This window comes from Camelus ferus, chromosome X, assembly GCF_009834535.1.
Source record: "Camelus ferus isolate YT-003-E chromosome X, BCGSAC_Cfer_1.0, whole genome shotgun sequence".
In the NCBI taxonomy this organism is placed as follows: Eukaryota; Metazoa; Chordata; class Mammalia; order Artiodactyla; family Camelidae; genus Camelus; species Camelus ferus.
In genome coordinates, this window is record NC_045732.1 from 12,920,824 (window position 1) to 12,945,190 (window position 24,367).

A 24,367-nucleotide genomic window follows, 5' to 3' on the forward strand; every position below is an offset into this window, starting at 1 on the left:
AACTTCAACCAGGGGGCTCCCAGGTCTGCTCTCAGCAGGCACCGAGGTAGGTCCTTTGGTCTCCCTGACCACTCTGAGCATCCCTGTTGAAAAGGACCTCCTCCCAAGAGTCGGACCAAATAAATAAATAAGTAGATGATAAATAAATCAACACAGAACCATGAATGTAACAAGGTTCTGTGGTCTCTGGGACCCCGGCACACTACCTGTTTAGACCCTGCAGGTGCTGGGTCCGGCCAAGAGGATGCACAAAAACTCATGGTCTGCACAAGTGGCGTGCTGTTTCTTGGGACCCTTCCCCCCCTTTTTTTTAAAATTGAAGTACAGTAGACTTACAATGTTGCATTCATTTCTGCTACACAGTGTAGTGATTCATTTATATATATATTGTTTTTCAAATTCTTTTTCATTAAGGTTGTTACTAGGAACTGAATATAGTTCCCTGTGCTACACGGCAGGTCTTTGCTGTTTATCTATTTTATATACGGTAGTGTGTATCTGCTAATTCACCCTTTCTGCTTTCGCCCTGACTTTTTCAGATCCGCTCCGAGATCCACCAGGCTGTGGGCAATGGGCACGGGAGTAAAGGAGACCCTGCCTGGCCTCGGGTGGCTTTCAAGGGCCCTTCTGCGGCTGCCTGGGGAGGGCGTGGAGGAACGGGCTGGGGGGCCAGTACAAGGCTGCTGGTAACTGGACACTCTGTCACTTTAACAGAAGGCACAATGTATTCTCATTTTTACTTTCTCTCTTTGGGGTTTGAGGTTTTTTTTTTTTTTTTTTTTCCTGACACCATATGTCTTAACCTTGATGAAAGGTCAGGTGTAACCTTTGTCATGGGTCACACTGTGATACTGAGTATGGAAGGACGTGGCACATGAGGAGCGAAAGGTTACGTGATTCCCTGCAGCTCCAACCCTCCGCTCCACTGCTGCTGCCGGCAGGTGGGTGGGTGACAGGTCACCAAGGTTTGGGTTGGTGGATGAGAAGGGGAATCACTGCCCATCCCTCACTCCAAGGAAGCAGGACTCCTCCATCCTCGATCCTCTCAAGATTGTTTTGGGGTATTCTGAATCCCTTGCATTTCTGTACGAATTTTAGGAACAACTTGTCAATTTCTGGGAAAAAAAAGGCAGTCAGAATGGCCATCATTCAAAGGTCCACAAGCAATAAATGCTGGAGAGGGTGTGGAGAAAAGGGAACCCTCCTTCACTGCTGGTGGGAATGCAGTTTGGTGCAGCCACTGTGGAAAACAGTATGGAGATTCCTCAAAAGACTGAAAACAGACTTATCGTATGACCCAGGAATCCCACTCCTGGGCATATATCTGGAGAAAACTCTAATTAAAAAAGACACCTGCACCCCAATGTTCACAGCAGCACTGTTTACAACAGCCAAGACATGGAAACAACCTAAATGTCCATCGACCGATGACTGGATGAAGACTCTGTGGTATATTTATACAGTGGAATACTACTCAGCCATGAAAAATAATAAAATCATGCCATTAGCAGCAACATGGATGGACCTAGAGATCTTCATTCTAAGTGAAGTAAGCTAGAAAGAGAAAGAAAAATACCATATGAGATCACTTATATGTGGAATCTAAAAAAAAGGAGAGAAAAAAGGGGACACCAAAGAACTCATCTACAAAACAGAAACAGACTCGCAGACATAGTAAACAATCTTATGGTTACCAGGGAAAGTGGGTGGGAAGGGGTACATTTGGGAGTTTCAGTTTTGCAAATATTAACCACTGTATAGATAAAAATCAAATTTCTTCCGTAGAGCACAGGGAACTATATTCAATACCTTCTTGGTCATTCGAGACCCTGGATCATTTCGAACCCTTCCTGAGGCTGCCTGCCTCCTCACTTCCCTCCACAGCAATGAAAACTCTCCTCTTGTATATAATTTGTTTCTGAAAATTTAGCTGCAATGCCGATGTTCCGGTGGCCCAGGCCCAGGGGTGGGGAAGTTCGGTCGTAGCCTGAGCGGCTGGAATGAGGGCACATGTTGTATGCAGTATCTATTGGCTGAATGAATGAATGCAGGAAAATGAAGAATGAATTAATGAACGACAAAAAGAAACAGGGCAACTGAATAACGTTTGTGAAATCCCACGACTCCTGCATTATTTTCCTCATCATTTCTCTTATTCGAAAATTTCTAAATGTAGATGAAAAAAATTTAATGTTCTCTTCTTAATTTGTTTTTTTCCCTGATGAGAAACGGGTTCTGTCTTTCTGGGTGTGTCACCATCAGAAAAAAAACAAAAACAAAAAACCAAGATGCCCATTCATTTTAAAGGCTGTCCTGACTGGGGTGGAAACAAAATAAAAGCATATTCAAGAAGGTCAGCGGGACCATTGACGAGCCGTCCCGTTGCCATGAGACAGAAAAACAGGAATGCACTTCGGTGAGGATTGAATCGTTTTCAAAAGGTGGCTTTTTCTAAAGCAGATCTGGGGCAGCCAGTCTGAGAGTCACAGCCTAGTAAGAAATGGTGAGGAGGCGCTGGGTGTCTGCGTTGGGGCAGATTTTACTGAACTCAGATGCTGGAGCCGTGGCTCTGACGCCAGGCGCTAAATAGGGAAGTGGGGGCGGCTCCAGGCTGTGTAGACAATCCCGCCCACAGCCGGGCTGAGACCCCCCAGCCCGCCTTCCCCTGAGCTCGCAAAGAGCCACGTCTAAGGCCCCGCCGGTGACATGCGGAGCTGGAGAGCCCGGTGGTACCAGCCGAGCGGTCAGCGTCCAGGCACCGCTTTCCTCGTCCACACCAGACCCGCCTTCTCACGGATTCAATTCAGCTTCGGCCCTACTTCGCACCAGACCTGCCCCCTGCCCCAGCCTCCCAGAGGTGGGTTTGCTGACATGCCGTCCAACAGGCGTTTCCAGCTGGGGGAGATTTTGCTCTCCTCCCCACAGGGGACACTTGGTGATGCCCGGGGACATTAGGGTGGGGAGTGCTTCCAGAATCTGGAGGGCGGAGGCCAGGGGTGCAGCTCCACACCCCGCGGTGCACAGGACGCCCCCCATCAGAGAGCCGTCCCGCCCCAGGGCCCCCAGCGCTGATCTGAGAAGCCGGCTCTAGGTGCTTGGTGGACATACTCCTTTGCCCCAGACTCACACCCTCCCTCCCTCCGCGCCCTCCGGACTCTCCTTCAGGTCCCAGAAGAAAGAGGGGGGCAGAGACAGCTGCTCTTCCAGAGAGAGACAGAGGTGGGGGCCGGCCGCCTCTCAGAGGCAGGACCTCAGCGAGCTTTCCGGGGAGGGTACAGGCCGGCAAGTTGCAACATCTCTTTCCCCAGAAATGGAAGCAGATGCTTTGAGACATATTTCCAAATGGCGTCAGCCAGAATTTCTCAACTTCCTGACTGAGCCAGCCTCTGCACTTCCCGGGGGGACGGTCGGGGCCCCATCCTGTCTCAGCTCAGCGTCTGGAGGGGGCACCTTCAGGCAACGCGAAGCCTGGGCTGGGCTGGGTTTGGTTTCTTTCTTTCTTTTCTTTGGGAGTGTGATTTAGGGAGGGAGGGAGGCGGTACGGACGAAGGAAGGAAGGAAGGAAGGGAACGGACGGAGGGAGGGATCGGTGAGGGAGGGCGGGAGCTGGCGGGTTCTGGAGGAGGGATGGAGGGAGTCGTGAGGTGTGGGGGTGAGGGATAGTCGGGAGGCGGGGGAAGGCAGAGTCAGGAAGGCCTGGACGGACGGAGGGAGGTGGTGGGGGATGGGGGGTTAATTTCTTCTTCCTTCCTTCCTTCCTTCCTTTCCTTTCCTCCTTCCTTCTTCTGTCGTTTTCTTTTCTTCTGTCTCTTCCTTCCTTCTTTCTTTCCTAGCATTTTGTTTTTAAAATTTTTCTTCTATTTTTATTTCTTTTATCATTTTAAATTGCAGTAGAGTGGATTAACAACATTGTGCTAATTTCAGGTGTACAGAACAATGATTCAGCTATATATATATTTATTTTATTTCAGATTCTTTTCCTTTAGAGGTTATTACAAGACATTGGAATATAGTTCCCTGTGCTGTACAGTAGGACTGAAAACCTTTTTTTTTCAGTTTCCACTCATCAGTAGCTCCTCTAGGGTGTGAATATTTTGAACAAGGAATTTAGCAGATGGTCCATGAGGTGAGTTTGAAAGCCACATACAGAGACCTTGTTTTTTCTTAGCTTCAACATCAATACATTTATTTCAGTTTTTTCATTTCACAAACCTCGTTAATCAACAAATAACTTATCTTTCCGATCCATTTTAGTGTCTGCTTTGGGAGGAGGCCTCAACAAGCCACTATGGAGGACAGTATGGAGGTTCCTTAAAAAAACTAAACATAGACTTACCATGGGATGCAGCAACCCCACTCCTCAGCATATACCCAGAGAAAAATAAAATTAAAAAAGACACCTACACCCCAGGGTTCACAGAAGCACTATTTACAACAGCCAAGACATGGAAAGATTCCAAACATCCATCAACAGATGACTAGATAAAGAAGATGTGGTGTATTTATACAATGGAATATTACTCAGCCATGAAAAAGAATAAAATAATGCCATTTGCAGCAACATGGATGGACCTGGAGATGATCATTGTAAGTGAAATAAGTCAGAAAGAGAAAGAAAAAGACCATATGAGATCTCTTATATGTGGAATCTAAAATAAATAAATAAATAAAATAAATAAGGACACAACTGAATTAGTCATTATTTATAACTCAGATGACTGATTTCTTGAATATATGTCAGCCGATTTATGACTGGATGACCACATTCTTTTGATTCTTATTTTGGGGCTGGCTTGATTCCTTTGACAACTATGTAAGTTTAAAAAGCTGAAGCTCTAAATTGTTCTCAGAGACAATGCACAGCACACATATGTAAAGTAAAAATACATGTGCAGTACATCGTGCACATGTATTTACATGCAGTGTAATGTGTGTGTGCAGTCGAACAGTAACAATTCTACCCAATAAAACTGAAAAAGGGGAAAAAAAAAGAAGGAGATATCAACATTCTCAAGTCTTGCTTTAAATGTCTTGTTCTGAAATTCACTTCTCTGGAAGAAAAGATGAGAATTTGTTCCTTATTTTCCCACTGGCCCTTGCAGACCGGGCCTGGGACGTGGTCTCTCTTTCTTCCTCCTCCGTGTCCTCCGCTACTTTGCTCGGCTTGGCAGGAGGCTTGGGAACTTTTTCGGTTCTCTTTAGCTTTTTTGCCTGACTCGCCGGGACTCCACGCCGTCTCCTCCTGGTCCTATTTTTAGTTTTTTGAGGAATCACCAGGCTGTTGTCCGTAGCGGCTGCAGCAGTCTGCCTTCGCATGCACAGTGTAGGAGGGTCCCTTCCCCCTGCAACGTCTCCAGGAGCTGGCTTTCTTGGAAGTCAGAGGTGGGACAGCCTTTCATCCTCAGAAAATTTACACAGCAGAGTGAGACTCCTAGTTGAAGGCCCCACTGATGCAGGAAACATCTGGGGCAGGAGAGGATGGCCGTGTCCCAGGTGCCAGGTAGGTCCCTGGGATGCGCCCTGCCAAGTGTGGGTCCTTCGCTCCGTGCAGGAAAGAATTCAAGAGCGAGCCACACTTGAGTAAAAGCGGATTTATTCAGAGAGATGCACGCGCCCTAGACTGAGTGCGGCCATCTCAGGTGGCCGGAGAGGCCGCGAGGTGCTGGGCTGGGCGCTCACTTTAAAGGAAAAGCAGAAACACGCTCCGCAGACAGAGTGCGGCCGTCTCACAAGGCAAGAGAAAGGCCACGAGCTGTGGGCTGTTGGTTTTTATGGGCCCTGTTATCTCACATGCTGACAAGTAGGCGGATTGTTCCAGCTGCTTTGGGGAAGGGGCGGGGATTCCCAGGGACTGGACCACCGCCCACTCTCCGACCTCTCAGGGTCAGCCTGGGACAGGCACGGCGCCCGTGGGAGCGCCACTGGCCCTGCTGATGCGTTACAAGGAGCGTAGCCTCGCTCAAGGTCTACAGGAGGGCGAAGCGCCCGCCACCCTGCGCCTCCGGGTCCGCTGGGAGTTGACTTCTGTGCCAGCTTGGTGCTGATTCCTGTGTCACTCCTTTCAAGGCTCTGCCCCGCCCCTTCCCTCCTGTCTCAGCCCCGCTGTGGTTCTTGAAGAAGCCGTTGTGTGTGGGTGTCTACAAGACCCTCTTCCTCCCTGGGGACCCCGTGATCTCAGGCTGCCCTGGGTCCTGGCCCGTCCCTCCACCCCACCTCCTCCCAGGCGTTCAGACCTGTCACCTGAGTCAACTCCCCTGACTCTGCCCTTCAGGGTAAAACCAAGCAGGACTGTCCCTTCCCCCCACTTCCCGTTTCTTGTTAGTGGGACAGACTTCCTTCAGCCTCCTGGGCCTTCCCTGAGCTCCAAAGGACAGAGTCAAAACAGTAGCTAATCAGGGAAGGGCGGGGATGCAGAGAACAAGGGAACAACCTTCAAGAAACAAGAGTGCAGCCTTGGGGAAGCACATCCAGAACAATGCGTCCGAGTTCTCCTGAAGGAACTGAGGCCCCCGCCCAGGTGGAGGATGGCGCCTTCAGGCTGAGCCCAGGATTCCTGGAGCCCCGTCCTGGTGCCTCCCCACCGGCCCATCAGAAGACAAGTCACACCCCTGCAGCCCCCACCCCACATTTTGCCTATTAGAAATGTCTCCCCTCAAACCATGGGGAGTTTGGGGCTTTTAAGCAAGAACCACCCCTTCCCCTGGCGGGGTCCTGCCATAAACCTTTCTTGGCTGCAAACTCCAGCGTTTCCGTTTGTTTGGCCTCATGGTGCATCTGGGACGTGAGCATGGCTTCGACGACAAGCCTGTGTCCGGCTCTGCCGGGCCCAGCATCCCTGTCAAGGTGCGATCTTGGAATGAGGTGAGGGGGGCAGACTGAAAACCACAAGGGGTGCAGACGGATTCCGCGACCTCCACTTCCAGGCTGCAGCCTGAGGGAGGGAGTCTTTAATAGCAAAACACCTGACTGTCCGACGCACGGGTGAGGCCACACCCGTGTGGTCCCATGGGTGCGGAATCTCTGGAATTTGACATACCTGGACCCTCAGGCAGAAGAAGGAACATATTTTTTTTTTTCGCATAGACATATATAAATATTGTCTTTTCATATTTTTTCCATTTAGGTTGTTACAAGGTATAGTTCCCTGTGCGTACAGTAGGACCTTCCTGTTTATCTATTTTATATACAGTCATGTGTATCTGCCCATCCCAGACTCCTGACTTATCCGTCCCGCCTCCTTTCCCCTTTAATAACCATAGTTAGTTCATTATGTCTCTGAGTTCATTTTTGGTTTGTAAATAGAACTTGCATCATTTGAAAAAAAATTTGTTTTAGATTCCACGTACAAGTGATACCCTATATGTGTCTCTGTCTGTCTTACTTCACTCAGCTGTGGACCATCTTGAAGCAGAAATTCCAGGAAGACGTTCTTCCGCGGTCTGTCTGCTGACAACGAATTTGGAGAATGTGGCCACCAGACTGAAACAGGACCTGGCTGCGTGATGCTAATGGGCACTCTCTCTTCGCGGATGCAGTGACCCGGCTTCTGGGCTGCTTTGGGATCACTCAGTGAGCCAGCCCAAGGAGGTCCCTGGGGTGTCCTGGTTAAAGACACAGGACACATTGGAATTCACTATACTTCTGTAAAACAGAAAGAAATATAAATGAAAAAAAGGCACAGGAATTCCCTGGAGGAGGCTGACAAGTGTCCTCTGATTTATGTCCACTGGAACCTCAGAATGGGGCCATATATGGAAACAGGGTCTCTGCAGATGGGATGGAGTGAAGGGCCTGAGAGGAGGTCCTCCTGGAGGAGGTGGTCCTGCATCCAAGGACAGTGACCTCAGAAGAGACAGAAGAGGAGACACACAGACACAGAGGAGACGCCACATGGAGACGGAGGCAGAGACGGGAGGGAGGTGACCACCAGCCCAGGGATGGACGCCTGGAGCCCCCAGCAGCTGGAAGAGGCAGGAGGGACCCTCCCCTGGAGCCTCCGGAGGGAGCGTGGCCCTGGGACACCTTGACCTCAGATGTCTGGTCTCCAGCTCTGGGGAAGGATGGATGCCTGTGGTTCTAAGCCCCCAGTTTGGGGCACTTCGTCACAGCCGCCCCAGGACACTCCAAGGCAGATCTTCAAGGTGCTGGAGATGACCTGGGACTTCTTGGCTGCTGGGCTTGGAAGCAGGTGTAACACCGAAGTCACCTGGGCTCCACGGACTGAGGGCAGAAGGAGGGGAGTCTGTCTGCTCCATGGAACCTGATGTATTGTCCGTCTTGAGTGCATTTTCCAGGCAGAGGAGGAGGCGTCTCTGGGCTGTCAGCCCACGAGGGCGCAGAAGAGTCCTGGGTGACAGGGACACAGGTGCAGGAGACGCAGGTGAGGCCCCAGGGATCCGAGACACCAGGGTTCCTGAGGGGCACCCACTTCTGGCACAATCCTCCTCAGTCCTGGCGGGTCAAGGTGGGGTGGAAGTGTCCAGAACATCTTCATCAGTGTCACTTTTGTGTCCATTATTTAGGAAGCCAAGTAGATTGTGGACACCATGCCTGTTCCTTCAGCAAAGACCTCTCCTTGGGACTTACCCTACCATTTTATTTCTTCTCCTGTAAAGTCTCACCTTCCAGGTAGAACCGAGGTTCAGTGGGGAAACAGGTAAAGTCTGCACGTTCCTGAAGCCGGGTTAGTGATGAGTGGGTAGTCTCTGCTTTTGGGATGTTCTGATTTACTTCCTAATGAAAAGAATTGCAAACATTTAAGGTCAAGATGTACTCAATGTTCACAGCAGCACTATTTACAGTAGCCAAGACATGGAAGCAACCTAAGTCTGTCCATTGACAGATGACTGGATAAAGAAGATGTGGTGTATTTGCACAATGGAATACTACTCAGCCATTAAAAAGGATGAAATAATGCCATTGGCAGCAACATGGATGGACCTGGAGATTGTCATTCTAAGTGAAGTAAGTCAGAGAGAGAAAGATAAATATCATATGATATCACTTAATGTGGAATCTAAAAAAAAAATGGTACAAATGACCTTATTTACAAAACAGAAATATATTCACAGACATAGACAAAAAATGATGGTTACCAAAGGGGAAAGGTGGGGGGAGGGACAAATTAGAATTTGGGGTGAGCAGATACACACGACTATATATAAAATAAATAAACTCAAGGACCTGTTGTACAGCACAGGGAACTCTATTCAATGTCTTGTAATAACCTATTTTGGGAAAGAATCTGAAAAAATATGTATGTATAAAGTTTAAGGTCAGGAGACATAAGTAAGACCCATTCTGCAAAAGGGAGAGGCTCTTCCCCTCCATTCTGCCCTATTTCAGAGAAATCCCAACTCTGGGAAGACAGGCAAGTGAACATAGAGCATCGTTTGGGGAGAAGAAAGGTGGGTTGCAGAGGACAGCCTCCCCGGCCCAGCCCAAGATGAAGAACGCTGGGGAAACACGGTGAGAAATCCTGAAACAGAACCCGTGGGGACTCACTGCGTCCGAGACACCGAGTGGACAATGTGATCTCCTTGCGTTCAGGGCGGGACTGTCCGCTACGTCTGTCTCCACCTTCCCGTGTCCTGGGAGACAGAGAAGCACATGGCAGCTTTGGGCTGACTGTCACCGGGGTCCAGGAGGCCGTCCTGGGGGGCGGCTGGGACAGAGGACAGGTGCTCCGGGTGCACGCCGAGCTGTCAGCGTGCTTTCCTGCAGCCCCTGCGCTGACTCCTCCCGGCCTCCGGCGCCCCTCTGCTGAATGTCCTCCTGCGCCTGGGGACCCTCGGGGCGGGGTTGGGGGGTGCTCAGCCGGCCCTCCGCACCCCGGGGCCCCCCGTCTTCCCACTAAGCCGCCCGCTTCAAGTTTCAGTTTCTCTTTGCCGCCCAGCGCCCCGCGGCCGCGTTTGCAGAGGGAGCTACTGACCCCTAGTGACCGAAACTTCCAGATCGAGGCAGGCCCCCGAGACAGGAGGCCAGCGCCCCTCTCCTGCCTGCAGCTGGAAGAGCTCCGCCCGCGGGACCTTCGGGCCAGGGCTTTGCTGAGGGTCAGGACTTGCTGAGGCAGAGGGTGAAGGAGGGACCGAGGACGCTTTGGTGGCCGGACGGTGTCAGAGGTGCTCTGGCCGAGGTCCCCTGTTGTGGGTTTAACTGTCACCCCCATGACAAAGATACACTGAAATCTACCCCCCTGGTACCTGTGACTACGAACACATTTGGAAACAGAGATTTTGCAAGTGTTACCTATTCTGATGAAGACGTTAGAGTGGTGGGTCCTTCGCCCAATCTGACCAACGTCCTTATCAGAAGAGAGAAATTCAGGCAGAGACACGTCTTCAGAATCCCTGGGAGACACTGCTCTCCCTTGCGTCTCAGACCCACAGCAAAGCCCGGGGTCCCCTCTGCACCCCTCCATTCGAGGCTGCACGGCTCAGCCCCCAGGCGGCCCCCCCACCCCGGTCTTTCTTGCCCAACTTTCTCTTTGCTGCTAGAGGTTTCTCTAACTTGGGGGGCAATGAAAATAGAGTTTTTTGTTTGCATCTTTTGAAATACTTGTATCTCACCCCTGAATTGTTCAACCCGCATGTCCTCAAGGGGACACTGACCACTGGACTCTTACTGGGAATTAATTTCCAACCGTACCCTCCCACCGGGGACCGACGGTGGTCTCCTTGGAGTGAGGGCTCAGGGCTTAAGGATGACCTTGGGGGCAGACCCTCTGGGCAGCACCACCGGGCACCGTGGGCCCCTCTTGGCGGGGGCTCTGCCCACCTGATCCCAGAGCCTCTCAGCAAAGTCCCCCCCCCGACTTGTACTGTTCATATTTAGGGTGCTCTTGGCCCCGAGAAACAGTAGATGTTGGAGGTCTGGCCAGATGAGTGCCGGATCCCTCCGAGTTGGTAGGGAGAAACTGGTGACCCCACCCCAGACCTCTCCAAATGCTTTGGGGGTTCAGGTTGAGGGGGGAATACATGCCTCTCTGGGGTCTTTCTCTTTACAGAATTTTTGTGTCTTTGAACTGCCTGTGGATCACGGGGTGTCCAGTCCACTGGTCTTTGGCGCATTTTCTTATTTACCCAAATAGCTGTGTCTCAGGGCAAAACCCCAACAGCCAAAGCGTTCTCGTCCCGGGGACTCCACTGCCCCCTCCTGGCCATGTCTTGTGCTTGTGGGCGAGAGGCCCTGGAAAGCAAAGCCACCGACTCAGTTTGGGGATTTCAGCTGTTTCCAGGGGAATTCCTGATCATTTCTTTCTCTGCCACGTTGTGGCATGATTGTAGGTGAGTCCTGGGGCGGCCATAACAAATGACCACAAACCAGGGACTTAAAACCACAGGCATTTACCCTCCCCCGTCCTGGAGGCCAGATGTCTGAAGTCAAGCTCTCCCAGGGCCGCGCTCCCTCCGGAGGCTCTGGGGAGGGTCCCTCCTGCCTCTTCCAGCTGCTGGGGGCTCCAGGCGTCCATCCCTGGGCTGGTGGCCTGCTCCCTCCCGTCTCGGCCTCCGTCTCCACGTGGCTTCTCCTCTGTGTCTGTGTGTCTCCTCTTCTGTCTCTTCTGAGGTCACTGTCCTTGGATGCAGGACCACCTCCTCCAGGAGGACCTCCTCTCAGGCCCTTCACTCCATCCCACCTGCAAAGTCCCCATTTCCAAATAAGGTCCCGTTCCCAGGTGCCAGGGTTAGGAATTGGACCTATCATTTGGGGGACACGATTCTACCCACAGCAGGTGACCTTAGCCAGAGGGGACATCCTGGTGCTCCCTCCACCCTCTGACTCAGCAAGTCCTGAGCTGCAGGAAAGCCCCTGGCCAGCAGGTCCTGCTGGATGGAACTTGGGAGAGTCCGTCTGTGCCGGAATTTCTTTAAGCTGCAGGCAAGGAAGTAGGGCCGGCATCCTGCCTTGGGGTCTTGCCTTGATTTGGAAGTTTTGGTCACTAGGGGTCGGTAGCTCCCTCTGCAAATCTGGTCTGGGAGCGCTGGGCTCGGAGGAGCTGCTGGCAGTGAAAGGCGCCTCCGACTGGAGCCCAGTGGCAGCATCACAGGACTGGGAAACACAGCCTTGGCAAAGCAGGGGTTGTGCCCAGCGTGGGTGCCACGGCACCAAGCAGTTTGGGACCTGGATATCTCGGGTGCCTCCCCCTCATTGTGCGAGAGCTACGCTGCCCATGGGGATCTTGTGCAAACTCTTCTTCCTGGGGATGCCGTGTGAGGCACACACAGGAGAGAAACTGTTGACTGTTCTGTCCTCGGGTTTCCAACCTCAGCCAGACCCCCATTTCCTGCCCCGGAAGAGGCCGGCATGTGTGACAACCTGGCTGTACAGAGGGAAGCTCAGGCTAAACCTGGAGCCCAGGAGAGGCCACTTGGCCCCACCAAGCAGGCCTCCTTCGGCCTTTGTGTTTCCTTCCACACTGGGCACTTGCCCACCATCTCCACGGTCCACGCCATCCACACGGTCCACGCCATCCACACGGTCCACGCCGGCCACACCAGAGTTTGTCTGAGCCAATGGCAGGAATACGTGCAGACTTTTTTCTTTTTCCTGGTGGTTACAGAACCCACTCGGTAACAGTTTTTGTTTGGTTTTGTTTTGTTTTCTCATTTAAATCAGAGATCAGCATCCTTATCTCCCAGGCTTATCGCCATTGTCAGAGAGGCTGTGGAAACTCCCTCCGTGGCCCCACGGCTGCGCCCTGTTCCTGGAAAAGTTTTAACCCATGGAGACAAGCCAGATGCACCTGAGATGCCGGGGGCTCCGTGCACTTTCCAGAAAGCACCCCCCGCCAGGAGGCGGGAAGTCCCCGGAGGCCGCGCGCAGGGGTCCCAGCGGGCCCTGGCTCTGGCTGCCCTGCCATCTGTCCCCCCCGCTGCACCCTCCCACCCGGCCCCACACCCAGAGCGCATTATCACTCAGCCTTATCGCTCAGCTTTGATGTGGTGGGGTTAGCTGTTTCTCCCCTTTTGTTTCTTGGGTTTGAATCTTGTCACAGGACAAAAAGCAAGGATGAACTTTGTGCAGCTAGAATTTTCTAGAGAGGAAACCTTGTTTTCGGTGCTTTGTACTTTCGCACCCAGGCCTGTCACAGGCTGCTTCAGGATTACTGGACTTGTTAGCGGGTGGCGGGTCCCCTGAATTGGGACGCTCACCTTGAGGGGTCCTTGTGGGGAGCTGTCTGCTGAGATGGGTGGTCGAGAAGCGGCTTTTGTAGCGGGCTCTGCCGCCGCTGTCTGCATCTGGCGCTGGTGGTCAGTGTTTTCTGCCACAGGCTCCTTCCCCACCCCCAGAGCTCGGCCCTGACACTAAAAGCAATTAGCAGAAACTGGCAGGAATGAAGGAAGAGATACTGGGGTCTCTCCTTGGATTTTTAAGGAGCCCGCTGTGGAGAAAGAGAAACCGTGCCTTCCATCCGCTGGGCACTTCCTCTCCCGGGGTCAGGAAGCCTGCCTGACCACCTGTCTCGGGAGCTCAGCGGTGCCCACAGTCACCCCAGAGACCCCGTTCACCCCAGATTTCCATCCCTCACCCCAGAGATCTCCCACTCATCCCAAAATGTGTCACTCACCCCAGAGGCTCCCATTCACCCTAAATTTCCATCACTAAGACCACCAGGATCACCCCAAATTTCTGTCACTTATCCCAGAGACCCCCACTCACCCCAAATGTCCATCCCTCACCCCAGAGACCCCCACTCACCCCGAATGTCCGTCCCTGGTGCACAGTCCCCGAGGCTCCCTGACAACTCCCGGGACAGGAAGGAGATCCTTATGCAGAAGGGGGCTGGGGGTCAGCGAAGCCCTGTGGTCAGCCACCCGGTGTCACCTCCCCAGCAGTCACAGTGGCCCTCTACTCCCCGCTATGTCTCAGGCACATGGGTCTCTGCTCGAAGAAGCCGCTCCTCGGTCAAAAGTTATGTTTCCACTTGGTCCGAGAGCCTCGCGGCTGTGGTATGGGGCAGTGGGGGGTGGCTACAGATGGCCGCTGTGGATGGAAAATAAAAGCGTATTTTCCACAAGGTGGTGAAGTCTAAACTCAATTTAGAGACCGGCATTCGATCTGTGCCTTCGTTCGTTTTTATCCCTCCATCCCATAAACTGTGATGACCTCCCTTTCCATGGGGTGGGGGATGGAGGGGTCCTGGCGCCAGCAGCACCACATCACCTGGGGGCAGGTTGGAAGTGCAGAGTCTCGTCCCACTGCCCCCACCCCGTCTGCATCTTCCCCGGACCCTCCCCTCCGCGTGATTCAAACGCACGTCCCAGTTTGAGAACCTCGGCTTCACTCACCCTGATCCCAAATTAGCTTTGAATTGTCTGTCTTCTATTTCCTGCCCCAATTCTATTTCTCGTAAACCAAAGCAGAGGGTGGATTCTGTGTCCTAGACACAGTGCTTGCAGCATACTTTCTTCGCTGTTTCGTGGTCCCCGGTGGTTCGCGTGCTGCTTTATAGCATTTGATGGTCCTTTCCCGGGGACACGGACGTTCCTCTGAATTCAGGGTGTCCTCCACCGCATCCTGTACGCATTTTGTTGATGCAGACAAAATATTGATGGAGAAAGTCAGGGACTGTTTGGTTTGCCCACTAAAAAAATAACCAGTGGAGGCATAACCAGGAAAACTTGTGTCTCCCTTTGCCAGACATACACACACAGGGTTCTCAGGATGAACACGCCTCAACAGCGGCCGCAAACTTAATTTCTTTTTCCACCCGGAGTCTTTCCATGGACATGAAACAGACCAGTGAGCGGGCAGCCCAGGGACCTGAAGCCCACGGGGTGTGGGTGTTGGGACTCCAGGGGCTTCGGGTGCGGGGGCAGAAGTACGGGAGCAGCAGCGATCAGCGTAGTCGCTCTGCAACTGCCCGCCGCCTGGCTGCATCCTGGCTAGGGCATGGTCTGGACATGCAAACGTCAAGTTTCCTGCCCCAGTCTCAGGGCGGGATCGCACAGCTCCGGAGGTTAGGGGAATCCCGCAGGTCTCCGGCTTAAGGAATCAAGGAATCCCTTGATCCCGAGGTACTTTCTGCAACCTTTGTAGGTGCTTAGGTCTGGCTACTGCCCCGGGCGTTTAACGGCGCCCCCCTGCTCACATGCACCTGGGCCGCCCGCTCCGAGAGGCTGGCGGCCGCCCGGACCCCGCAGGCGCCCGGGACCGAGCGCTGGGCGGCCTGCCGCCCGCCCGCTCGCTCCCCCTCCAGACCAGCAGCGCCGCCCGGGGCTCCGGAAAGCCCTCTGTGAGCCAGTAGATTAAGGGCTGCCTGTGGTTCTGAAGGTTACAAAGGCCTGTTTCAGTGAGTCAGCTTCAGCGGCGGTTCCCGGGAGGGCCGTTTCTTGGGGCAAAATATCAATTTTCAGGGTCAAGAATTTCGGTGCCAGGAGACTGGGGCTCATTCTAGAGTTCCCGCACCATGGGCTGTAACTGCAAATCACTTGTATAAATGAAGCTCGAAGTGTGTTCCGACCTGTGCCTCGGGGTCTTTTGGAAAAAGGCCTTACAGGGTTTTTTTTCCCCTTCTTTCTTTTTCGTTACCACTTAAGTGGGGATGAAGGCAGACGGCCAAAACACCTCCGGAGCTGCTCGGAACGTGCCTGAGTGCTTTAGAGGAGCATTACGGGCGTCCCGGCCACTGTCGCGGGGAGAAGGAAACACTCACGTCGTGATTAAAGCAAGAGTAAAGAAAAGGTGCGATTTTGGTGGGAAAAGCAATGTACATTTTTCATGCCTTTTAGAGGGTCAGCCGTTCACCTGTGGGGGCAGGTCCCAGTGCCGTGTCGACAGTCAGGGCAGGGGGGTACCTTTAAGGAAAGTAGTGAGCATTGCGTATGAAAGCAAGTGTGAATTTGGAGCAGAGCAAGGGACGCATTTCAAAAAAGGCAACAGATTCCTAAATACGCCACCAGCCGGGGACTTTGATGGACAGGCTGCTTGGCACGGTGTGCCTGCTCCAGCTCCGGGCTTCCGGCGCCCTGGGCCCCAAAACATACCATGTGCGCGTACTGCTGACCCCTGGCCCTCCTGACGTGTGTCGGTGAGTCAGGACTGTGGGTGGTGGGACTGTTTCAAGAAGACACGCTGGTGGGAAGGCCGACGGTGACGCCGGGGAGACCATGTGGCTGTGACTACAGAGCAGGTGACACATCCCACAAATGCCCACAAAAGCATCCCCCTGCCACCCCGCCTATGTCCCTGCAGCCGATCTCCAAAGGCTCATTCCACAGGCATCGTCCACAAAGGGGAAGTAGGGCCCACAGAAAGTGGGAGTGGAAACACATCATGGCTAAACGTCATACCAGACGAGGCTCGATGCCAAATAAGGACCAGCTTTGCTCAGTGTGTGACCCATGGCCATGAGGAGGCACTTCTCTGATGCTTTAGGGACGTCTGAGAGTTTAGGGGCGGGTGGCTGTTCCTACGTCTGGTCCTTCCTTCCAATTTGGGGTCCTCCCCTAAAATAAAACTCTTTTTATATTTCAGAGGGAGAACATGTCTTTTAATAAAATTTATTTTTAATGGTGATAAAATGCACAACATAAAATCGACCACCTCCATCTTTTTTTTTTTTTTTTAATTTTCTTCTTTTGAGGGGTGGGTAATTACATTTATTTACTTATTTTTCTTTTTAGTGGAGGTACTGGGGATTGAACCCAGGACCTTGTGCATGCTAACTGCCCTCCACCACTGAGCTCTACCCTCGCCCTCTGTCATTTCTAAGTGCAATGAATCACGGGCACTAAGGGCATTCACATTGTTGTGCAAACATCCCCACCATCCGTCTCCAGAGCTTTGTCATTTTCCCAAACTGAACCTCTGTCCCTGTTAAACACTCACTCCCCACCCTCGTCTTGCAGCCCCTGGCCCCACCATCTACTGTCTGTCTCTATGGATCTGACTCTTCTAGGGACCTTGTATGAGTGGGATCACACAGGATTTGTTCTTTTGTGTTTGGCTTCTGTCCCTGAGCATCATGTCCTCAGGGTTTACCCATGTGTGTCAGAATTCCCTTCCTTCTTAGGACTCAGTAATAACCCCCTGCATGGATGGACCACACGTTGCTCAGATGTCCATCCGTAGACGGACACCTGGGTTGTCTTTGGCTCTCGGCTGTTGTGAATCATGCTGTGACCAACACGGGAAGCAGATCTCCATTCGTTCAAGCCCCTAATTTCAATTATTTTGCGTCCATACTTAGGAATGGAATTGCTCAATCCTAAGAGGAAAGAAAACGTACTTAAAAAAATTTTTTTTTTATGGAAGTGTAGTTGATTTATAATGTTAGTTTGAGGTATACAGCAAAGTGATTCAGTTATATACATACATACATATATGTATTTTATGATTCTTTTCCATTATAGGTTTTACAATAAATGGAGTAGAGTTCCCTGTGCTGTACAGCGGGTCTGTATTGTTTATCTATTTTATATATAGTAGTTTGTTTCTGTTAATCCCAAACTATGGTTACCAAAAAGGAGAGGCTGGGGAGGAATAAATTAGGAGTTTGAAATTAAGTTAGAAAATATGCTTTTGACTCAATGGGATATTTTAAACCTCAACAGAGGTCAATGCCCCTCCCCTCCGTGTGCTGGGACGGGTGTGGACCTGCTGACACCAGGTGGCTCTGCACTGCATCCTGTGGGCAGGTGCGAGAATCTTCTGGGGTCCCATCCTCAGACCCAACCAGCTCCCGGTGGTGCCCCAATGTGGTGGGCACTTACTGTTTGGGTACCACCTGTCCTGGGATGAATAGTGCCCCTCCAAATTCATATCCACTCGGGACCTGTGAAGGTCATCTCTTTTGGAAATAGGACCTTTGTAGCTGTTATTCATTAAGGTAAAATGAGGTCCTCCTGGAGGAGGTGGCCCTGCATCCAAGGACAGTGTCCTTAGAAGAGACAGAAGAGGAGAGACGCAGACACAGAGGAGATGCCACGTGGAGACGGAAGCAGAGACGGGAGGGAGGCAGCCACCAGCCCAGGGACACCTGGAGCTCCTAGAATCCGTTTTAGCAAGGAGGAGAATTCTCAGATTATCACAGAGTTCGTGACTAGACAATCAACTCTCTATGTATAGATGGTGCATATAGATTCACACGTATATTTTATTTATGAAGAAATTTATTGTAGTGAGTTGGTTCTGGCAATTGTGGGGGCTGATGAGTCTAAAATGTGCAAGGCAGGCTGACAGGCTGTAAACTCAGGCAGGATTTCTATTTTGTCCTCTTGAGACAGAATTGCTTTCATAAAATGTGGAAACCTCATTTTATTGGGCAATTGAGCCCTTCACCTGATTGGACGAGGCCCACCCACGTCATAAATGGTGATCCATCTACTTAAAGTCAATTAAATGTGGATGCCAACCACAACTACCAACAAGATGCTTCTGTAGCCACCGGCCCTTGATCCCCCCATGTCTGTCCTGCCCTGTGTCCATGTAGTCCAGAGCCTTACCCCTCAGACCAGAGGACACTTGTCACTGTTGGGGGATCTTTTTGGTTATCACAAGTGTGGATGCTCTCCTGACACATGGCATGGGGAGATCAGAGATGCAGCTCCACACCCCACAGTGCACAGGATGCCCCCCAACAGAGAGTCATCCAGCCCCAGTGTCAGTAGGGCTGAGGTTCAGAGACCCTGACCTAGCATGGAAGATTCTGTCTGTCTGTCTATCTGTGTATGATGAATGTTTGTCACCTATTTATTATGAATATCTCTTATCTATTTATTATGAGTATCTCTCATCTATGTATATATTATCTATCTGTCTATCTATCTATCTATCTACCTACCTAACTTTCAATCCACCCAACCACACATCTACATATCTATCTATCTACCTACATACCTACCTATCTACCTATCTTATCTATGTATCTATCCATCCATCCATCCTATCTATCTATCTATCTATCTATCTATCTATCTATCTATCTATTTTCCTTTTACTTATCTATTCATCTTTTTATGCCTGTGGTTAGTAACCGAAGGCAATGATGCAACCCCCTGACCTTTGACCCCAGGACACTTGGTGAAGTCTGGAGACACTTCTGGTTGTCACACTGGGTGGGCCGTGCTGATAGAATCCAGTGGGTAATGATCAGAGGTGCTTCTCAACACCTTACAGTGCACAAGACAGCCCCCATGACCCAGCCCCAAATGCCAGGCTGAGAAACCCTGGTCTGACTCTACCTGCTCACTGATACGGAAGCATCCTCAAGGTGAACACAGTTTTATATGCCATCGGAAGAGCTGTTTCTGAAAGTGCTCACTTTGGAGTGGGTTAAATTCTTACTCACGTGTAAATGACTGCCTGGTTATTTCCTAGGTGTGTGAGATTGGTTGAGGGAAAGTAAAGGAAACTCAAAGAAGGATCCCCTGGGGTTTGGGGAGTCTCCCAGGAGGGCAGACTGGGTCCCCCAAGGGACCCATATTTCCCTGACTGACATTCTTCTCAACTCCTTGACCCCAGAGCTAGCCCCCGACACAGGACACAGGCAGCCTTGTTCGCACACTGGCTCGGAGCCCAGAAGGCTCATCGATGGATACTTCTGGGTCAATTTCCTTCTTCTCCATCTCCTCCTCCTTCTTTTTTGTTTTACTAATCCATTTTATTTAAATCCGTCTATGAAGAATGTCAGCATTTGTACATGAAACAATGTTAAAAAAATTATCAGTGTGATGTCAGGAACAGAACGTATACCTGACTTGTACCACAGCAATAACATAAGTAATGGACGATGGAAATGAAATGTACCAAAACAATGAGGCTGTGTTCAAAAAAGAAAAAAAATATATTACACTACTTCTGTATTTAAATGTAAATAAAATGGTGAATTGAGTTTCTCAGGTGCTCTAGTCACACCTTCAAGTTCTCAGTAGCTGTGTGTGGCTAGTTAGCTCACAAACAAAACCGCCTGTAAATCGGAGAGTGCTTATTGAAGGGAAAATAGAAACAAACACATTTTTTGGAGGAGGGGAGGAAAACCCACATTTTAAAGTGCTACCCTCTTGTGTCAACTATGGTTTTGGTTTCTGTCATGTAAAATTAGAAATCGATGCGTACCATTCATTTGTAAACTGAAGATGAATTTTCTCATCTAGTTGACAACCTCTACAATTTTTAGTTGAGAAGCTGAACAAAAATTAGAACTATTTCTTTTCTTTTTTTTTAAAGAACTATTTCTTTTTAAAAAATTAAAAAAATATATTTTCAGGGGGAAGGTAATTAGGTTTATTTATTTAATTTTTTTTGAGTGATGTTTATATTTATTGACCCTAATGCAGAACAAGCTAAGATGAAAAGTGGCTATTGAACAGGAACAAATATTGGCGCAGCTTGCTTCCTGGAGAGGGTGTGCGCTCAGCTCATGAGACCTGCCTTATAGTTTTTCTTCCACGGTTGACTCTCCAGACTGGGTGCCACTGTCAGGGGGGCAGAGCTGATTTCAGCTTCGAGGTCCTGGTTGGTCAAGCTGCATTGCTGGGCGATCCTTGTTCCATTTATTTAGTATCATTATTTTTAACGGAAGTGTTAGGGATGGAGCTCAAGACCTCATACACGCTACGCACACACTCTGCCACTGAGCTACACCCTGCCCCCAAATTAGAACTCTTTCTAAAAAAGTGGACTGTTTCCCGCTTGGAGCATAATTAAAGGATTAAAAAAAAAAAAAAAAAGAAACAGAATATTTGCTGCTCTCTGGGGGTAAAGTTCGCTGCTTTCTTCACACATCCTTAAACCAGCTGATGGATAGAACATTTTTTTTTATTATTATTGTCTGACTCTAGTCCTGTGAAGTAATTTTTTTTTAAACTCTCAAGAGGGTCTTCATCAGTTTGCTTCCTGTCCCATTTTCTGGGTGAATCTGTCTCCCTAGAAACATAGCTACATCCTGCAGCACAGGATGCAGATCTGGGGAGCCTGTCCACACTCACTGGAAAGTGAGTGAAAGAAACCCCACGTGGGTTCCAGAGAAGAGCTTTTGAGCCCAGAATCTCAGCCTAAGGGGCGCTGGTGCAAACCCCCAGGGTCTTCCAGCTTGGGGAGGCCTCAGGCTGGACCCCTGGGGGCCCCCAGGGGCGGGCAGAGAAAGCCATGTCTACACTGGGGGCAAGGGGGGTGTCTTGGTGTTTTGTGCTTACTCGTTGCAATGCAGACTCAAGCTGAGTGCGCAGTGTAGCCGCCATCCTTGTCGGCCAAGCCCCTTTCTGCTCGGGACTCGATGGTCCCATGGGATAGGGGTGTGAGAGAGGCTCAGATGGGTCCAGGGACATTTAATAGTTGGTCTTTTAAAAAACTAGACATTTGCAATGACATGGATGGACTTGGAGGGCATTCTGCTAAGTGAAATAAGTCAGACAGAGAAAGACAAATACTGTATGTTGTCATTTTATATGTGGAATCTAAAAAATATGACAAAGTAGTAAACATAACAAAAAAGAATCAGACTCACAGATACAGAGAACAAGCTAGCGGGACCAGTGGGGAGAGGGAAAGGGAAGGGGGCAGAATACAGGCGGGGGGTTAAGAGACACAAACTACTATGTATAAAGTAAATAAGCTACCAGGGCAGATTGTACAGCATGGGGAATACAGCCAATATTTTATAATAACTATAAATGGAGAATAACCTTTAAAAATTGTGAATCATTGTATTGTACCCCAGAAACTTAAATAATATTGTACATCAAAAATTAAAAAAAAAAAGTCTCTAAATAAAACAAAAGCAAAAAACAACAACAAAAAAATCCCACTTGTTTCCATCCAGGCAGTGGAATACTATTCAGCCCTGAAAAGGAATGTGTTATCAAGCCATAAAAAGACCTGGAGGAAACTTAAAGGCATCTTATTAAGTGAAAGAAGCCAGTCTGAAAAGGCTGCCTCCTGTGTGATTCCAACTCTGTGACATTCTGGAAAAGGAAAAACTCTGGAGACTGTAAAATTGTCAGTGCTTGTCAGGGGTTAGGGGAGAGGGCGGGGTGAACGGATGGAGCACAGAGTGGTTTTAGGGCAGTGAAACGACTCGGCACTATAGCATCGTGGTGGATTCGTGCCATTATACATTCGTCCAAACCCATGGAATCCACAACACCAAGAGTGAGCCCTGCTGCAAATTCCGATGAAGCTGTTTAGTTAATAATAATGTATCCAAGGTGGGGAGGCTATAGCTCAAGTGGCAGAGCACATGCTTAGTGTACACAAGGTCCTGGGTTCAATCCCCAGTACCTCCTCTAAAAATAAGTAAGTAAATCTAATTACCTCCCCCTTTGGCAAAAAATATAATGTATCTGTATATTAATAACATCTCAACAGTTAATAACAACGTGTCCACACATGAATAACATCTTGTTCGTCACATGCTGATAACCATCCTTGCATTACCGGCCATGCATGAACACCACGTCATGGGCTGTCACAGATGCAGCAGCCTGGACCAAGCTGTTAATAATTAGGGGAACTCTCAAGGGGGGGACAGGGCGCAGATCGGAACTGTCTGTACTTTCCACTCAAGCTTGCTGTCAACCTAAAAGTGCTCCAAAAATAAAGTCTAAATTTAAAGGAGAAAAAGCCACTTGTGCAGGTCTCCTCCACCCCGCTTCCTCTTCTGACCATGAATCTCCCGCCCTTGTCTCTCCTGTGTCTCCAGATGACCAGTGAGAGTTCCTCCTTTGACTGACAGGACCAGGAATGGATTGTGACTGGAAAGAGTTGGGAGCCGGGGACGGGACGGGAAAGGAACGTTCTCCGAAATATTTAATGATGCTCGTTTTTAATGGTGTTTGTTGAGAGTTTCACAGCCTCGTCTGGGATTGAGCTTTTGGAAAGAGTCATGCACTTGGCGAAAGGGAGGGGGTGGTGGATTGCGAAGTGGGATGGAAATAGGGGCGGGGGCCGGGCCCCCGGGGAGCTGGCGGTACTCGAGTCCTTCCCCTGGGTTCTGCCTACCAGGGCGTGTCCTCCTGAGAAAATTCACCCAGCGGTTCCTTTAAGATGAGGGCACTTTTTTTTGTAGGCTTGTTATGTTTTTTAAAAAAATTATTAAAGTGGAATTCTCACAGCAAAAATCCCTTCTTTTTTTTTTTTGGATTGCAAACTGTTTTATTTATTGTTTTCGTTTAGGCTTATAATCTTTTTAAGTTGAAGAATAGTTGATTTACAGTGTGTCAGGTGTACAGCAAAGTGCTGCACAGTAGGACCCTGTTGTTTATGTCTTTTATGCGCAGTAGTGTGTCCCTGCTCATCCCAAACTCCTAATTTATCCCTCCCCCATTTTCCCCTTTGGTAATCAATCACAAGTTTGTTTTCTATGTCTGTGTGTTGCTTACTGTTTCGTAAATAAGTTCATTTGTGACTTTTTTTAGATTCCACAAATAAATGATATTATATGGTATTTGCTTCTGTCTGACTTCACTTAGCATGACCATCCCCAGGTCCACCCATGTGGCTGCAAATGGCATTATTTCATTCTTTTTTATGACTAAGTGAAAAATCACCTTTTAAACATGTGCAATCCAATGGCATTTAGCACATTCACAATGTTCAACTGTCACAATGTTCAACTGTCACAATGTTCAAAACATTTTCTGAAGGACACCCTGTCCCCATGGGCAGTCACTCCTCCCTCCCCCTGGCCCCAGTTACCCACCTTCTGTGTCTGTGGATTGGCCTGTTCTGGGCATTTCCTGTAACTGGAATCACACCCTGTGTGTCCTTCTGTGTCTGCTTCTCTCACGGAGCATCCTGTGTTCAGGGTCCATCCATGCGGTAGCCTGTGTCAGAGCTTCACTCCTTTTCCTGGACAAAGTTATCATTTTTAGAGGTCTCCATACCTGAGAAGGTAAAAATCCCTTTCCAAGGACCCAGGCTGGGTCCAGGTCCTCTCAGACTGTCTAGTTCAACCAATACCACACCATCAAGGACTCAGTCCTCTGGGGACACATGGCAGGTCCTACAGGTTTGGTGCGTGGGGTCGGCGATGCCTAGGACCTCAGGTGCAGGCCTTGTCCCCTCTTCGGCACAACTCTGTCAACACAAGAGGGGTTGGTGGCCCAGGAAGAGCCTTCAAAGGGTCCCAAGGGCAGGCACGGCCCTGATGACACCCTCGTGCTCAGGATCCCCATCTGTGCCCACACCTCAGAGATGTAGTGTGGTCTCTGAGCCCAAGACAGAGGGATTGAGGGGCTAAGAAGGAACTGAGACCCCAGGTGGCACAGTCCTGAAGATCAGCCCCTCCGTCTTAGCCAGCAGCAGTGGCTGCTCACCATCCCTGGAGAATTTCCCCATATCCTGTGCAAAGCTTAGAACCCCAGATCTTGACTGAATCCCAGACAAAAGGTCCTGGACCTCATCAGTCACCCCTCCACATCCAGAG

At 50.1% G+C, this 24,367-nt stretch overlaps 2 long non-coding RNA genes across 3 annotated transcripts; one reads left to right on the plus strand and one right to left on the minus strand.

The window, feature by feature from the left end:
* Positions 1-2,233: 2,233 nt before the first annotated feature.
* LOC106729795 lies at positions 2,234-4,405 on the plus strand. 2 transcript variants are annotated; one of them, XR_004317801.1, is made up of 3 exons: positions 2,234-2,857; positions 3,972-4,126; positions 4,255-4,405. It is a non-coding gene; the product is annotated as an uncharacterized LOC106729795 (long non-coding RNA). The 2 variants fall into 2 exon arrangements; XR_001366206.2 differs by having other exon boundaries at positions 4,057-4,126.
* A 2,497-nt stretch (positions 4,406-6,902) lies between these two features.
* Positions 6,903-9,900, minus strand: LOC106729794. Its single transcript, XR_001366204.2, has 3 exons — positions 9,505-9,900; positions 8,622-8,733; positions 6,903-8,346 (listed from the first exon to the last, which is right to left on the minus strand). It is a non-coding gene; the product is annotated as an uncharacterized LOC106729794 (long non-coding RNA).
* Between the last annotated feature and the right edge of the window lie 14,467 nt (positions 9,901-24,367).